The sequence below is a fragment of the Zootoca vivipara genome, chromosome 2 (assembly GCF_963506605.1).
Source record: "Zootoca vivipara chromosome 2, rZooViv1.1, whole genome shotgun sequence".
Lineage (NCBI taxonomy): Eukaryota > Metazoa > Chordata > Lepidosauria > Squamata > Lacertidae > Zootoca > Zootoca vivipara.
Genome location: NC_083277.1, coordinates 557,989 through 574,654, shown reverse-complemented (window position 1 = coordinate 574,654; position 16,666 = coordinate 557,989). Strand labels below are relative to the sequence as shown.

General features: G+C 46.9%; 1 protein-coding gene and 1 pseudogene across 1 annotated transcript in view; both read left to right on the top strand.

Moving 5' to 3' along the window:
- Window positions 1-6,990, top strand: part of LOC132591664 (oocyte zinc finger protein XlCOF6-like) — a 41,661-nt pseudogene extending 34,671 nt beyond the window's left edge.
- A 6,384-nt stretch (window positions 6,991-13,374) lies between these two features.
- The window catches only part of LOC132591778 (zinc finger protein 208-like), a 70,202-nt gene continuing 66,910 nt past the window's right edge, over window positions 13,375-16,666 (top strand). Inside the window, exon 1 of the mRNA XM_060272201.1 lies at window positions 13,375-13,437. The gene's annotated coding sequence lies outside the window, so the exon portion shown is untranslated. The remainder of the gene's footprint in view (window positions 13,438-16,666) is intronic.

The window sequence follows — 16,666 nt, the reverse complement described above, 5'->3', positions numbered from 1 at the left end:
CAAAGTGCCAACCAAAGTTGTGGACCTTTTTTAGAGTAGAAGTTGAAAAGTGGAACTTTATTTAGACTTTTACCACAGGAAATAAACTGCCACAGGGGCCGGATCAGGCCCCTGAAACGGACTTTGGACAAGCCTGCCCTAGGGGCTCAGGGGCTCTGTTACTTGGGAGTTGGTGGAACTGGATCTTAAGGGTTCTTGAGACCCTAACACTATAAATCCACGGTGTCCACACTCAGCAGTGTAGCAACCCTTGGCGGCCCCTGGGGAAGAGCTTTTTAAAGGAAATTGTTCACCCCCAAAGTTGCTTGCTTAGGAAGGTACAGTGGGTCTGACCACTTGCAGCGCTGTCCCTCCCTCCCCCCGCCCTGACTTCCTGCACTGCTGCCCACACTAAAGGTGTGTGTGGATGAAATCTGTGGCTAAAATGTCAGATTTTAAAAATCTGATAAATGTCGGAAATGTGGAGAAGTAAAGGGAGACATGTACCACATGTGGTGGGCCTGCCGAAAAGTTAAGGAATTTTGGAACCTCATTTCTGACGAAATGAAAAAGATCTTTAAGGTAACGTTTGTAAAAAGTTAAGAAGTGTTCCTTCTCAGAATATTAGGTAAGAACATTCCAAAAAATAGAAGAGAAATGTTCTTATATGCCGTATGCGGCAAATTGGAAAGGAAAAAAGATACCTACAGTAAGGGAATGGCAAGATAAACTCTTAGAATTTGCTGAACTGGCTCAATTAACAGACAGGTTAAGGGGAAATACAAAACAATCATTCATACAAAAGTGGGACATGTGTAAGAAATATCTGCAAAAATATAAGAATGATACAATCTATATGGTGGCATTTGATTGACTTGTATAAATATAAATATAAATATGCGATTAAATAAAGGAACTGGATATGACATGTTTTAAGAATATACTAAAAATTGAGTAAGAATAGGATAACTTTCAATGTTGTAAAGGTAAAATACATCGGGAAATGTCGGGAAGTCAGCAATGTCTTAATCCTTTTTATTTTCTTATATAGATGGTTTTTTATTATTATTATTTCTAAGTTAATTTACATTTATTATGTGAGATAGTGTTAAAATGAATTTAGGGGAAGAAGAAATGCTGTAGTTAATAGTTTGTTACAATTGTGATTAAGTTTAAAGAAGTATGAATTTAAGATAGTAAATAAAGATTTACCTGAAAGAGGGGGAAAATAAATCTGTGGCAAAGGTTCTAATACACAATCATGGCTGAGAAAAACAGCCGTGGAATATGAAACTGGTTTGAAGACTGGCTTCTTCTTTACACTCAGGTGGAAACATCACTGGTTTCCCTTCCTTTCTCCAGAGTAATCTTCTTTCTTTTCTTTCCCACAATCAGTATTCTTCACCTTTAATAGTCACCTTTTCAGCGTCACACATATTTTCATATTGTGATCTTCAGATGAAGAGAAATATACAAATTTAATAAATAGTTTCCAGTAGGAGCAAAGGGGGAAGAACAGTGAGAGAGGCTTGGGCTGGGATTCTCCACTAAGATAGGCCAGTGTCAGGAGGCAGGTGCGAGACTCGGCGGCATATAATTATTACCAATAGTAATTGGGGTGGGCGTTTTAATCTGGGATTCCCAGCAGTCAGGCTCCAGCTGCTTTCCTTCTGCATCTCCAGCTCTCTCCATGCAATGATGCAAGGCTGAGAGAGATAGAGGTCCAACCCCAAAAACATTCTCCTACCTGAGCACTCCGTCAACCAACCACAAGCACCAGGCCTTGTCACTAGGCTTATATATGGGTCTCCCAAAATGGTCAATATGCACCTCCTGAGGCCAAAGGGACTGTGCAGGTGATTAATAAAGATCTACCCTGTTTCTCATATTTTAAGAAATACCCATAAAATAAGCCATAGCAGGATTTTTAAGCATTCAAGGAATATAAGCCATACCCCGAAAATAAGACATAATGATAGGCGCAGCAGCAATGCCGGCCGCGGCAGGAGGAGGAGGAAAAAAATAAGACATCCCTTGAAAATAAGCCATAGTGTGTTTTTTTGAGGAAAAAATAAATATAAGACGTGTCTTATAATATGAGAAACACGGTAGAGGCCGAAGGGGACAAAATGTGGCCTAAGGGGTGGGGGATTATTGTGCAGAGGATGAAGAACTTCATGATGAATTAGGACCCTGATGAATAGTGGGCAGGTTCATAGACATAGAGCAGCTCCCTTTCCAGTGAGAAACCACTTTTGATAAAAAGTAAACCCCACAGTTCAACCGTATTCTAAGATAATGCTTTTGAACTGCATTACCATTATTTGGCATTATTTCATTTGTATTTGCTGAAAACTGGGAACATGGAGGACAAGAGAGATTTTAAAATAAGAGCATGTGCTGATTGATGTCTGTAATATTCCTTTCTTCTCTTCCTAGAAAACAAATAGGAGTTCCTCCCCTCTTTGCCCCCCAAAGCAGACAATGGAGAAGACAGTCAGAATTCTGGGGGGCCACGTTCAATGGGAATAACGAAGAAAGCATTTAAATACATGGAGTGTGAAAAGAGAGAGGAGAAGCAGTCTGAAAGAATGGAGTGTGAGAAGAACTTCAGTGACAGTGGAACACTAAGAAAACATCAACGGACTCACACAGGGAAGAAACCATTTAAATGCATGGAGTGTGGAAAGAGCTTCAGTCAAAGTGGAAACCTTAGAATTCATCAACGGATTCACATGGGAGAGAAACCATTTACATGTATAGAGTGTGGAAAGAGCTTCAGTCAGAGTGGACACCTTAGAATTCATCAACGGACTCACACTGGTGAGAAACCATTTAAATGCATGGAGTGTGCAAAGAGCTTCAGTAGAAGTGACAGCCTTAATTTACATAATCAAACTCACACAGGGGGAAAAACATTTGAATGTACAGAGTGTGGAAAGAGCTTCAGTAGAAGTGACAGCCTTAATTTACATAATCAAACTCACACAGGGGGGAAAACATTTGAATGTACAGAGTGTGGAAAGAGCTTCAGTCAAAGTGGAAAACTTAGAATTCATCAACAGACTCACACTGGTGAGAAACCATTTAAATGCATGGAGTGTGGAAAGAGCTTCAGTCGGAGTGGACACCTTAGAATTCATCAACGGACTCACACAGGGGAAAAACCATTTAAATGCATGGAATGTGGAAAGAGCTTCAGTAGAAGTGACAGCCTTAATTTACATAATCAAACTCACACAGCGGAGAAACCATTTAAATGCATGGAGTGTGGAAAGAGCTTCGATGAGAGTGGAGACCTTAGAATTCATCAACGGACTCACATGGGGGAGAAACCATTTACATGTATAGAGTGTGGAAAGAGCTTCAGTCAGGGTGGAGACCTTAGAATTCATGAACGGACTCACACAGGGGAAAAACCATTTAAATGCATGGAGTGTGGAAAGAGCTTCAGTCAGAGTGGACACCTTAAAATTCATCAACGGACTCACACGGGGGAGAAACCATTTAAATGTAAGGAATGTGGAAAGAGCTTCAGTAGATGTGACAGCCTTAATTTACATAATCAGACTCACACAGGGGAGAAACCATTTGCATGCATGGAGTGTGGAAAGGGCTTCACTTCTAATCAAGTACTTAGAACTCATCAACAGACTCATACGGGGGAGAAACCATTTCAATGCATGGAGTGTGGAAAGAGCTTCAGTCAGAGTGGAAACCTTAGAATTCATCAACGGACTCACACAGGGGAGAAACCCTTTCAATGCATGGAGTGTGGAAAGAGCTTCAGTGGGAGTGGACACCTTAGAATTCATCAACGGACTCACACGGGGGAGAAACCATTTAAATGTAAGGAATGTGGAAAGAGCTTCAGTAGATGTGACAGCCTTAATTTACATAATCAAACTCACACAGGGGAGAAACCATTTGCATGCATGGAGTGTGGAAAGGGCTTCACTTCTAATCAAGTACTTAGAACTCATCAACAGACTCATACAGGGGAGAAACCATTTCAATGCATGGAGTGTGGAAAGAGCTTCAGTCAGAATGGAAACCTTATAATTCATCAACGGACTCATACGGGGGAGAAACCATTTAAATGCATGGAGTGTGGAAAAAGCTTCAGTCAGAGTGGAAACCTTAATTTACATAATCAAACCCACACAGGGGAAAAACCATTTGAATGTATGGAGTGTGGAAAGAGCTTCACTTGTAGTGGAACACTAAGAAGACATAAATGGACGCACACAGGGAAAACCATTTAACTGTATAGAGTGTGGAAAGAGCTTCAGTCAGAGTGGAGACCTTAGAATTCATCAATGGACTCACACAGGGAAGAAACCATTTAAATGCATGGAGTGTGGAAAGAGCTTCACTGAGAGTGGACTTCTTACGCTCGAACAGGGTGGCCTCTAGGAGTTCCGGCCCCCATGGGTGCTCGGCCCAGACGCGAGTTCCATGATTTAAGAGAAACAATTGGATTTAAATTCATGGACGTGCTTCAAAAAAACGGGGGAGAAGATACCGCCAGGAATTCCAGCTTCTGAGTGATAAGAGAATCGAGGAAATACCACATCAAGGGGGGAAAAGAATGATCTGGACAGAACGAAAAGGGAAGCGAAACCTTTTATTTTCTACTAGTGTAATTCAGCCCGTTGAGTAAACGGGCACTAGAACATCCCAGTGGTTAGAGAACATGGGTGTGCAATTATCATAGAATTGTATAGAGTTGGAAGGGAACCCTAGGGGTCATCCAGTCCAATCCCCTTGCAGCCCACCCATAAGGTATTTCCCTGTTCCTCCTTCCTTGCTGCAGCGCCTCAAGTTTCCCCTCTGAATCCCTGCAGAGCCAGTGGCTAGAGAACATGGGTGTGCAGTGATCGTAGAATTGTATAGAGTTGAAAGGTACCCCCAGGGGTCATCCAGTCCAAACCCCTGTAATGCAGGAGTCTCAGCCAAAGCATCCCTGACAGATGACCCCATCCAACCTCTGCTTGGAAACCTCCAACATTAACCTATCTCTGCTTCGCTTCTCCCCCCCCCAAATCCCCCCCAATTATCATAGAATTGTGTAGTTGGTAGTTGGAAGGGAACCCCAGGGGTCATCCAGCCCAACCCCCAGCAGCCCATACGATATTCCCTCCCTCCCCCCTCTGCTGCAGCACCTGAAGTTTCTCCAGAGCCACCCTATCCACCCTTCCCCCCTCAGAACGACAATTATTTTTCGCCAACCCTCCCCGCCCCCCATATCAATATCAGCAGCCACAACATGCCTCCCCACCCCCACCTTAATAGTCGCAGCGTGACACACACACACACACCACCCCTTTTCCCGCCTCAGTTTCCCCTCAATATCTCCCCACACACAAACCCACTACCCTGCTTCAGTTTCCCCTCCCCTCGAGTCCTTTCCCCTCCCCACGAAGGGTCGTGGGATGATACCTCATATCTATTTCTTCCCCTCCCTCCCTCCCTCTCACCTGCTACAAAGTTTTTGAAAGCAGCCTCCTCCTCACGCTTGTGAGGCGCTTGTCTGGCCAGGAGGGAGGGACGGAGGGAGAGAGAGAGAGAGAGAGAGAGTGTTAGAGCAGTCGGGAGGCGAGGCGCGGAACAGCGATTTGGAGGGAAACCTCCTGCTAAAAACTACAACTCCCAGCATGCCAAGCGGTAGCTTCCCCATTCTGAGCCCTTGCAAGCCCCTCCTTGCTACCTTTCCCTTCCCCTCCTCCCAACGTCGTATTAGACTGCCGTTTGCAGCCGTTTGGCGTGGTTTTCCCCCTTCCCCTTCCCCTCCTCTCACTGTGTTATTAGAGACGGCTGTTGCCAGGGGCCGAGCCGTGGCGGGCCAGGAGCGCGTCCTGCTCAACTGTGGGTGGCTGGAGGAGGCGCGCAGAGAAGCGGTGAGACGGCGGTAGCCGGGGGGGGGGGAGAGGCCGAGAGACTCTGGGAACTGATCAGGAAGAGGAGCCGAGAGCTGCCTCAGCCTGTAAGCCTTTGAGATGCAACCAACCGCAAATGGCCACGTGCAGTCTCTGCTGTCCAATCCCTGTCTCCCTGGGGCCCATGCGCAGTGACCCAGGGACACACGGGACAGCTTGGACGCAGGGACACAGGGACTTTATTATATAGGATACCTTAAGAAGCACTAACCACCTTCCCTGGACGGACGGTCCTTAATATTTGGAACAAACGAGAAATTAGGAAATAAACTGTGTGGCTATTGGAGTTTATATAATAGAGGATTGACATTCTGTATGTTTTTGGAAGCTGTTCTGCTAAGTATGCAAGAGCAAAACCTCCCCAGCTGGTTATATTTTCACTGGAGCTCACTTAAATACTTTCTGGACAATTATAAGTGGATTTATGAGCCGTGACGCACTTTGAATTTGAACAAGATCAGAGCTGCCTAATTGAAGATTCAGGAGGCAGAGAGCAGCTAAAGGGCGGGGGAGCCATAAATCTGTTATAAGAAGAGTGTGAATATTTCTATTTGGCTGTTCCCCGCCTGAAAAAGCTGCATTTCGGCAATCAGTGGACTTTTTGAGGAGAAGCTGGAATACGATATCTGAGATCTTCAAGATGGCGTCTGCTCCTGCTTGAATGTTGGCGTGGCCAGAGAAGCACTCCAGTTTGTAAAAGGAGGATTTAAGGGGAGGCTGGACTGGACAAAAAAACCCACACAGGAAGAATGATTTTGTGTTAAATCTCGCTTGATGTCTATCTCAAAAGCTGCGACAAAAGAGGAAAATAACTAGAAGAATTGCTGGGGAAAGATCGGGACTATAATGGATTATAATGATAAGATTTTGAAATTTGGACTAGCATGGCAGGGAGTAGCGTTACTCAGAATCCCCAGACTTTGAAGCATGGGAAGTCCAAAAATTTTTTTTTATGATTTGGCATAATATTTGGTTTAATTGATATGTATTTGTATAATTTGAAATAATTGATATGATATAATTGGTATGTAATTGGAAAATTTAATAAATTGTTTTTGTTTGTTTTTTTAAAGAGAGAGTGTACTTCTTACAAAACATCAACAAACTCATACAGGGGAGAAACCATAGAAGTGCTAGGGAATTAGATAGAGGTTCCGTTGTAGTGGATGTCTTTAAACGATCAAAAGACTCGGAGTGTTAAGAGTTGTAAGAGTGGAAACTCTACAGGCCATCAAAAGAAGAGACACGGTTTAAATAGAAGGAATGTGGAATATACTTTGGTTAGTAGAGTGTAGAACCTGTTTCTCTCCTACTTGACACTTTCTCTCACATCAATCACAGGAAATCAATCTAAAATGCATGCAGCGTATGTGAGCTTTTGTTGTTTGTATGTAAGATTGTCTAGACATGTATTTAAAGTAATCAAGGTAACAATTCACAATAGTAAGCATAATATAATATTGAATGTACTGTTTGATAGGGAGGGGGAGTGTGTGAGTCTGGAGTGTTGCTTCTGAATGAGGATGGACTGAGAGTGAGCTGGTTTTGGTGTTTGGGGGAGGGAGTTGGAAATATTTGTATCTGGGAATGGAGAGTTGCACAGAGTGGAGCTCATATTGGTGGTGTTGCTTTGGAAGCAGAGTCAGATTAATATTATAGGAACAGCAGCATCACTCCCACTGTTATGATTGCAATAATGGAACCATGAAGAACACAAAGACTGAAAGCACCTATTATTTAGATCTTTCCAATTACCGCCTGGTTTCAAATCTTCCATACCTGGGTAAGGTAATTGAGAGAGTGGTTGCCGATCAGCTGCGTAGGTTTCTGGATGAAACATCGGCTCTGGATCCATTTCAGTCCGGCTTTCGCCCTGGTTATGGGACCGAGGCGGCTCTGGTCGCCCTAACAGATGATCTCCGTAGACAGCTGGATCAAGGCGGGTCCGGACTGCTGATTCTTTTTAGATCTGTCAGCAGCCTTCAACATGGTCAATCACAAACTTTGAGACCATCGCCTTGCCGAAGTAGGGATTCAGGGCACAGTCCGACAATGGCTGCACCCCTTTATCTCAGGTCGGGGACAGAGGGTGACGCTAGGGAAGGAGTTGTGGCCACGGGACTCCTTGGTGTGTGGAGTCCCGTAGGGCACAATCCTTTTCCCGATGCTTTTAAATATCTTCATGCGTCCCCCTGCTCAGATTGTCCAGAGTTTTGGGCTGGGTTGTCATCAATATGCTTATGACACCCAGATTTATCTGCTGGTGGACAACCGCCCTGCCTCGGCCCCGGACACACTGACCAGGTGTTTGGAAGCTGTGGCTGGATGGCTAGGTGGGAGCCGGTTGAAGTTAAGTCCTTCGAAGACAGAGGTCCTCTGGCTGGGTCGGGACGACATGGGTTGGGGGGCCAACTCCCATCTGTTGTGGGGGCTCAATTAGTGCCAGCGCCTTCTGTCAAGAGTTTGGGTGTAACCTTCAACGCCTCCCTTTCCAGGGAGGCGCAGGTTGCAGCCACAGCTAAGGTGGCATTTTTCCATCTCCGCTGCATTAAGCAGTTGGTCCCTTACCTCTCTCGCCCTGATCTGGCCACAGTGGTCCATGTGAAGGTCACCTCCAGGCTTGATTATTGTAACTCGCTTTACGCAGGGCTGCCCCTGAAGCTGCCCCAGAAACTCCAGCGGGTGCAGAATGACGCAGTGAGGCTCCTTACGGGGTCCCTGCTGCGGGACCATATTCATCCAGTGTTTTACCAGCTGCACTGGCTCCCAGTGGAGTACAGGATCAGATTTAAGGTGCTGGTTTTGACCTTTAAAGCCCTCGTACCTACAGGACCGCCTCTCCTGTTATGCCCCACGGTGTATCTTAAGGTCCACAAATAATAACATTTTGGAGATCCCGAGCCATAAGGTGCTTAGATTGGTCTCAACTAGGACCAGGGCCTTTTCAGTACTGGCCCCGACTTGGTGGAACGCTCTCTCACAGGAGACCAGGGCCCTGCGGGATTTGACATCTTTCTTCAGGGCCTGCAAGACAGAGCTGTTCCGCCTGGCCTTTGGCCTGGACTCAGTCTGACCCCTATGTTTTCCTCTCATGGTTTTGATTTGGGCCATTTTTAAACGAGGCTGCATTTAAAAAAATTAAATTGCATTAACCTGTATTTTAACTACAGGTAGGTAGCCGTGTTGGTCTGACGTAAGCGAAACAAAATAAAAAACATCCTTCCAGCAGCACCTTAGAGACCAAGTTTTTTATTTTGGTATGAGCTTCTTCAGATACACTGGAATAGAAGTCCCCAGACGATTATATATAGAGAAAGGGTGGGGAGGGGTATCACTCAGAAGGGTGGTGGAAATGGGTGACTGACTAACTGATAACTGTTGAAGACTGTAAACGACTTCAAATGATATTTACAGGAAAAAGTAAGCGGTGAGATAGTAAGCCAGTGATGGTAAGCCGGTGAAAAGTGAGCCATCCGATCCACCGCTTCCCCACCACCACCACCTGGCACACAGCTGCTTGCCTCGGCAGCCCCCGCACCGGCGCACTTCAGCTCCGCCCCCCAGAGCCAAAGTGCAGGGGAAGGGCGCCTGCCTGCCTGCCTTCCCCGAGCGAGCGTCCTTCCCCCGCACCGCCTGCCTTCCGCGAGCCAAGAGAGCAAGTGCCACTGCCGCCACTCCCCCGGAGCCCAGAGGAAAGCATTGATTAAGTTTCAATGCATTCCTATGGGAAACCGCGACTTGCTAGGCGAATTTTTCGTAGGACAAATTGAGTCCTGGAACGAATTAAATTCGTCTAGCGAGGCACCACTGTACATTAAACCATAGAATTGTAGAGCTGGAAGCTACACCCAAGGGTCATCTAGTCTAACCCCCTGCAATGCAGGAATCTCAAACATCTAAGACAGGTGGCCTTCCAAGGAAGGAGAGAGACCGTTCAACTGTCAAGCAGCTCTTAACTGCCGAAAGTTCTTCCTGACATTGAGTCGGAGTTGCCTTTCTTGTAACTTGAATCCTGTTGTTTGGGTCGATCCACAAAGCATTCTGAAGATGTTTAATGTTAAAGGTTTTATTACAATTCTCTCTCTCTCTCTCTCTCCATATATATATATATATATATATATATATATATATATATATATATATATATAGGAAGCCAACCAGAGGAGGAATAGTAGTAATGAAATAGGGCCCCTTTACCTTTACCCTTTAATGGGACGTGGGTGGCACTGTGGTCTAAACCGCTGAGCCTAGGGCTTGCCGATCGGAAGGTCAGCGGTTCGAATCCATTGCTCTGCCCTGGTTCGCCAGAAGCGGCTTAGTCATAAATTGTGATAAGCTGGAACGTGTCCATAGGAGGGCAACCAAAATGGTCAAAGGCCTGGAAACAATGCCTTATGAGGAACGGCTTAGGGAGCTGGGTATGTTTAGCCTGGAGAAGAGAAGGTTAAGGGGTGATATTATAACCATGTTCAAATATTTAAAAGGATGTCATGTAGAAGAGGGAGGAAGGTTGTTTTCTGCTGCTCCAGAGAAGCGGACACGGAGCAATGGATTCAAGCTACAAGAAAGAAGATTCCACCTAAACATTAGGAAGAACTTCCTGACAGTAAGAGCTGTTCGGCAGTGGAATTTGCTGCCAAGGAGTGTGGTGGAGTCTCCTTCTTTGGAGGTCTTTAAGCGGAGGCTTGACAGGCATATGTCAAGAATGCTTTGGTGGTGTTTCCTGCTTGGCAGGGGGTTGGACTGGATGGCCCTTGTGGTCTCTTCCAACTCTATGATCCTATGACTCTTCAGACCCTTCCAGTTCTCAGATTCTGTGATGCTATGGCACTTCAAAGGGATAGTGGGGAGACGGGGAAAGGAAGGGGGAGAGCCCTAGATCTGGAGGTCGCCAGCCCAAGAGAGGAGGGGGGGTGGAATATCTCTTTGTTGCAGACGGGGGGAAAACTATTGCCTTCGAACCAAAGCTGCCCTCCAAGGAGCTCACATAAAATAAGTGGGGATATATATATAGAGAAAGAGAGGGGGGGAGGGAGGGAGAGAGAGGGAGGGGGAGAGGAAGGGGAAATGTCACCTTCGTGCCCCAACTCATGGTCAGACTCATGTTCGTAGCTTCGAGAACACTGTCCAACCATCTCGTCCTCTGTCGTCCCCTTTTCCTTGTGCCCTCTGTGACGATCCTCCCTCCTCTATTACTAACAGTGTGCTGAAGGAATTCAGTTATTGTTCAAACAACCCACTATTTATTCCTTCTTTCTCCCAAATAAACTCCCCGTTTTTATATGGGTTTGCTAGTACATAGAGTACAGTTCCGGCTTTCCAAACAACGTGGCTCTGTGTCCTTAAAAACTCCAGGCAAATGTTTCAGGAACAATCTTGTGCCCTCAGTAAGGTTTCCCTCTCAACTCAGGTTCACCTCAGCAGCTGTTGCCTCAGCCCTTTAGCCACTGCAAGGCACTCTTTCCCTCCACTTGCCTCCTCTTGGTTATTTAACTTATATGCAGAATTCATCATGCGAAAGGCTGGACTGGATGAATCCCAAGCTGGAATTAAGATTGCCGGAAGAAATATCAACAACCTCAGATATGCAGATGACACAACCTTGATGGCAGAAAGTGAGGAGGAATTAAAGAACCTTTTAATGAGGGTGAAAGAGGAGAGCGCAAAATATGGTCTGAAGCTCAACATCAAAAAAACCAAGATCATGGCCACTGGTCCCATCACCTCCTGGCAAATAGAAGGGGAAGAAATGGAGGCAGTGAGAGATTTCACCTTCTTGGGCTCCTTGATCACTGCAGATGGTGACAGCAGTCACGGAATTAAAAGACGCCTGCTTCTTGGGAGAAAAGCAATGACAAACCTAGACAGCATCTTAAAAAGCAGAGACATCACCTTGCCGACAAAGGTCTGTATAGTTAAAGCTATGGTTTTCCCAGTAGTGATGTATGGAAGTGAGAGCTGGACCATAAAGAAGGCTGATCGCCGAAGAATTGATGCTTTTGAATGATGGTGCTGGAGGAGACTCTTGAGAGTCCCATGGACTGCAAGAAGATCAAACCTCTCCATTCTGAAGGAAATCAGCCCTGAGTGCTCCCTGGAAGGACAGATCGTGAAGCTGAGGCTCCAATACTTTGGCCACCTCATGAGAAGAGAAGAATCCTTGGAAAAGACCCTGATGTTGGGAAAGATGGAGGGCACTAGGAGAAGGGGACGGCAGAGGACAAGATGGTTGGACAGTGTTCTCGAAGCTACAAACATGAGTTTGACCAAACTGCGGGAGGCAGTGCAAGACAGGAGTGCCTGGCGTGCCCTGGTCCATGGGGTCACGAAGAGTCGGACACGACTAAACAACAACAAATGCCTCCTCTGTGCGTGACTTTGAGATGCAAACTATCCACCTGCTCCCCAGGCTTAGTTTTATCTCCCCTCTTCAGTCACCACCCTTTTGAGTTTAGGTACGTTGCTGGAATAAGGAGGAACATCCAGTTTGACACAACATAGATGAAAGCTTTATTTAACTGGAGAACATGTATCTTTTCTTTATGGTTTCATTTGTTTAAACTCTTAGTTCATCCTCTTCTTTTCATATAACACAGGCTTGTTGATACAGCTCCTGCATCCCCCTCTAACACTCTACCCTGCCAACTGCCAACTCCCAACTGCCATTTAGAATGCCCCACAAGCTCCGCCTCCCAAGGAACACCTGCCTATAATGGGAGTGATAGATTGGAATCATCATCAGGCCCTAGTCCGCCACACCCTCCATCTTTCCCAACATCAGGGTCTTTTCCAGGGAGTTTTCTCTTCTCTTCTCAGGAGGTGGCCAAAGGACTAGCAAAGCCCAAGTTCAAACACCAGTCCCTATTTCTAAAAGGCTCCTGTAATAAGGACTCTGGACTACCCTTTAGGGTTGTCGTAAGTTACTGTTCCAAGCCCCAAACCCGTGTCAGGATGCCAGAGATTATCACTCAGGTAGAGGAGTTGCTGAATACCTGGGCTCCCGCTTTAGGGATCAGGGCTGCCCTCGCTCATGTCCCAAGATCCCCCCTTGGGAGCCATTTCCTTATGTGGGGCTTGGAGGAGACATTGGGTGTGTGAATGAAGGAGGAAGGGGGGGAGCACACTGCCTGCTGGAGGGGCAACCCCCCCCCCCAATCCTTCTAAAAATTCCTGTAATGCCCGCAGAGGATGAAAAGAGATGAAGGGGGAATGTCACCTTCGTGCCCCGCAGGACTTTTTGGGAGGTGGGGGGGTCTCTTTCCCTGCCCCCTCCGAGGGTGGAACCTGACCTGGGAGATTATTAGGAAAAAACCGGATATTCAGAGCTTGTTTGGAAGGAGGAGAATTTGTGTCTTCTGGGAGGGAGGGGGGCGTCACTCATTCCTCCCCAAGGGTCAGTGAGCTCCGCTTCCTAGAGAGGCAGGGAGGTTGGGAGGGGGGGAGCCAAGAGGGGAGGGGGAGGGGCCGCCATTCACATTCCCGGAAGAGCAGCAGGTCGGCAGAGGAGGAGGAAAAAGAGGTGCAAAATATAACTATATATATTGTGGGGGGCGGGAGAGAGATAAAGACGCGCTTTTGCTCCCCGTGAATCTGCAAACAGGGCAGCTGGGAAGGGAGGGCAGGATTTGGGGCGAGGGGGGGGGATGAAAGGAAAGTAGGGGAGTTCCCGCTCCCCCCTCCCCCTTCTTTCTGTAGTTCAGGCGAGCGGGGGAGGGGTTGATTCAGGCGCTGCTGGGATAAAGGAGCCCCTCCCCCAGAGGGAAAGGAAATGGGAAGAGAAGAGCGAGCAGGGGGGGGAGCAGGGAGGACAAAAAGGTAGAGCTGCAGGGGGTTGGGAGGAAAGGGGGCAGAGACCCCCCCCCAAGAACAATTCACTTCCTGGGCGCTATCTGCACAGGCCCCGATCCATGCAATCCGGCTGCAGATCGGGGAACCTCCATTCTCAGGGTTCCCATTGCACAGCCCCTCCCCCCAAAAGAAATCAGCCTTAATGCCTTTTCCTATGGGGGTGCAGGGGGGGCCTTTCTGCAGAGGGAGCACCGGCAGGGTTTGCATTGCAAGGTCTCCTTTGCAGCGCAAGGAGGTGCTCAGCTGTCAAGAGATGCTCAGCTCCCCAGCCCCCCCCCCCCGCGAGGACCCCCATCCCCAAGCAGGGCTGGGACTTGAAGCGAGGCCTCCATTCCGCGCCCCTCTGCGTGTTCTGGGTTCCCCCTGGCAGGAATCTCTGGGGCAAGGCTTGGAGGGTCCCTCTTGTCCAGAGCAGGGCCCCCCAAACTTTTGTCAAAGAGGGCCAGATTAAATGAAGTGAAGATGCCTGAGGGCAGACCAAAGTTGTTGACCATTTTTTACAATTTTACCCCAGAATTATTGACCTTTTTTAGAACTCGGAGTGAACAAGCAGAGAGATTCGAAAAGGCACTTTGTACATGCCTGGCCTATAGAGAGGGAGTCCATGGAGAGATGGGATAGATTGGGAGAGATTTGGTGGGCAGGGCGAAGGGGGAGCTGGCCAGGGAAACCTCTGGCGAAGGGGAGAATGGGAGGGTGGAGGGCAGAGGAAGTTGGGGGGGCTGAGGGAGGGAGGGGGGAAAGCATCCCTGGGGGAGGAATGGAAGCCATCTTGGAGAAAGAGAGAGAGACTTGGGGGCTGCTTGCCTTGACTTCTCCCTCCTGCCCAGGAATCTGCCATGACTTTGAGTCGACCAGGGAGAGATCCCTGAACAGGAGGCCTGATCCACCCACCCTCTCCTCCCTTGAAGCTCAGTCCTTGCCCTGCCAGAAGTCCCAGGTCAGCTCCTGCATGGGGCGCTGGGGGCTGTTATAGGGAGTCCAACCATGGGGAGAAAGAGGAAAGGGAGGAAGCCCACTTTATGATTTCCGCCCTTTGAGGCTTCTGTCTTGGCAACTACAGTCTCACCCACATGCCTGTGTTTCTCTGGAGAAGCATCTAAAGGGTTCCTATCCAGAGATACCTGTGCCCAACTCCTTCTCTCCATTCCAACCGGTTTCCATTACTGCCACTATTTCAGATCTCTTAAATCTGGGATTTAAGGGATTGGGAAGATTGTTATGGAAATGGGTGGGATTCCCCCCCCCAACAGCCTGTGTATTTATCATTACAATTCTTATTTATTTATTGAATCCCTCCCCAAACATAAATACATATCCACCTGTGTATTCCACCCCCCCCCACAAGACCAATTGCAGTCGTTAACAGTCACGAACAGGTTTACCACTCCTATCAGCCCATCACCCATTCCCCCCACTTCCCCACCCTCTGAATATACATAAGGGTCTGGTTACTTCCGTTTCAGTGTATCTGACGAAATGTGCATGCACACGAAAGCTCATACCAAAATAAAAACCTAGTTGGTCTTTAAGGTGCTACTGAAGGATTTTTTTTATTTTGTGTGGATTTGTAGTCAGTGGTAACCGGCCCAATCTGCATCAATATCCCCAAACTTTTCAGGATTACTAACATCTGGCAACCTCCATTTACAATTCATTGTGCCCTTCAAATACCGTACCCCCCTTTTCACACCCACACAATCCTATTCAGGGGGGGGGCATTTACCTTCCTACTAAGAATTCCCACAGCATTAGCTAAGTCAGGTTTCCAAGTGGTACCAAGATACAAAAGTCTACCAATTGCTGGCCTGGATTCTATGTTGTCAGGTAATGGTTTCAAATCCTGCTGATTCTTTAAGAAGTCAGTAGCCATGGGCGTTGCAACTTGGGAGTGCATATTGCATTTGCAAATTCTGGATCAGGTCATGAATCCTTTGCTGTTGATTTAGAAGAAATGACCCATCTTCTTCTCTTTCAACTTGGATTCTGAGGTAGTTCTGGATCTTCCCCAGTTCCTTGACTGCAACCTCTTTGCTTAGGTGTTTCACAACCTGTGCATAGTGTCTGTCTGTCATTTGCTGTGGCAAGAATCGAGTCATCAGCAAAAGCTAAAATGTATGAAAAATAAATGGTCCATTACTTGACTTTCTGTACAGGCCCTTGTCGGCATGGCCTTGCTTGTACCCAAGCCATAGGGTTGAGAAAAGCCTTGCGCTGCCCTTCCTCTTCTGCCCCTTTTTTTAATAAGGCCTTCTTACCAGGAGGTAGGTCAGTAAGGGTCCACGTCTTATTCTGATACAATGCATAAATCTCCTTCTGTGCATTAGGAGGAACTTCCTGACAGTAAGAGCTGTTCGGCAGTGGAATTTGCTACCAAGGAGTGTGGTGGAGTCTCCTTCTTCGGAGGTCTTTAAGCAGAGGCCTGACAGCCATGTGTCAAGAATGCTTTGATGGTGTTTCCTACTTGGCAGGGGGTTGGACTGGATGGCCCTTGTGGTCTCTTCCAACTCTATGATTCTATGAATTAATCCATTCCCAATGCATTCCTATGGGAAACATCGTTTTGACTTACGAATGTTTCTACTTCCAAATGTGCATTCAGAACGGATTGAATTCGTAAGTAGAGGTTCCACTGTATCTCTGTAAGTCAGCCAGTTTCCCTTCATGTTAAGTTTCTTTACCGATAAGGCCTCTTGAGGTGATAACCATCCTGGAGACTTCCTTTCAAACCATTCCCTGTATGTCAGCCAAACTTCCAATAATGGCTTCTTCATGGTGTGTTTTAAAAAAACCTTATGAACTTGTACCTTATCGTACTACAGGTACGCATGCCAACCGTATCGATTTTGTAAACCTTCAAGGTCTAATAATTCTAAATTTTCCAATTTTAACCAATCCCT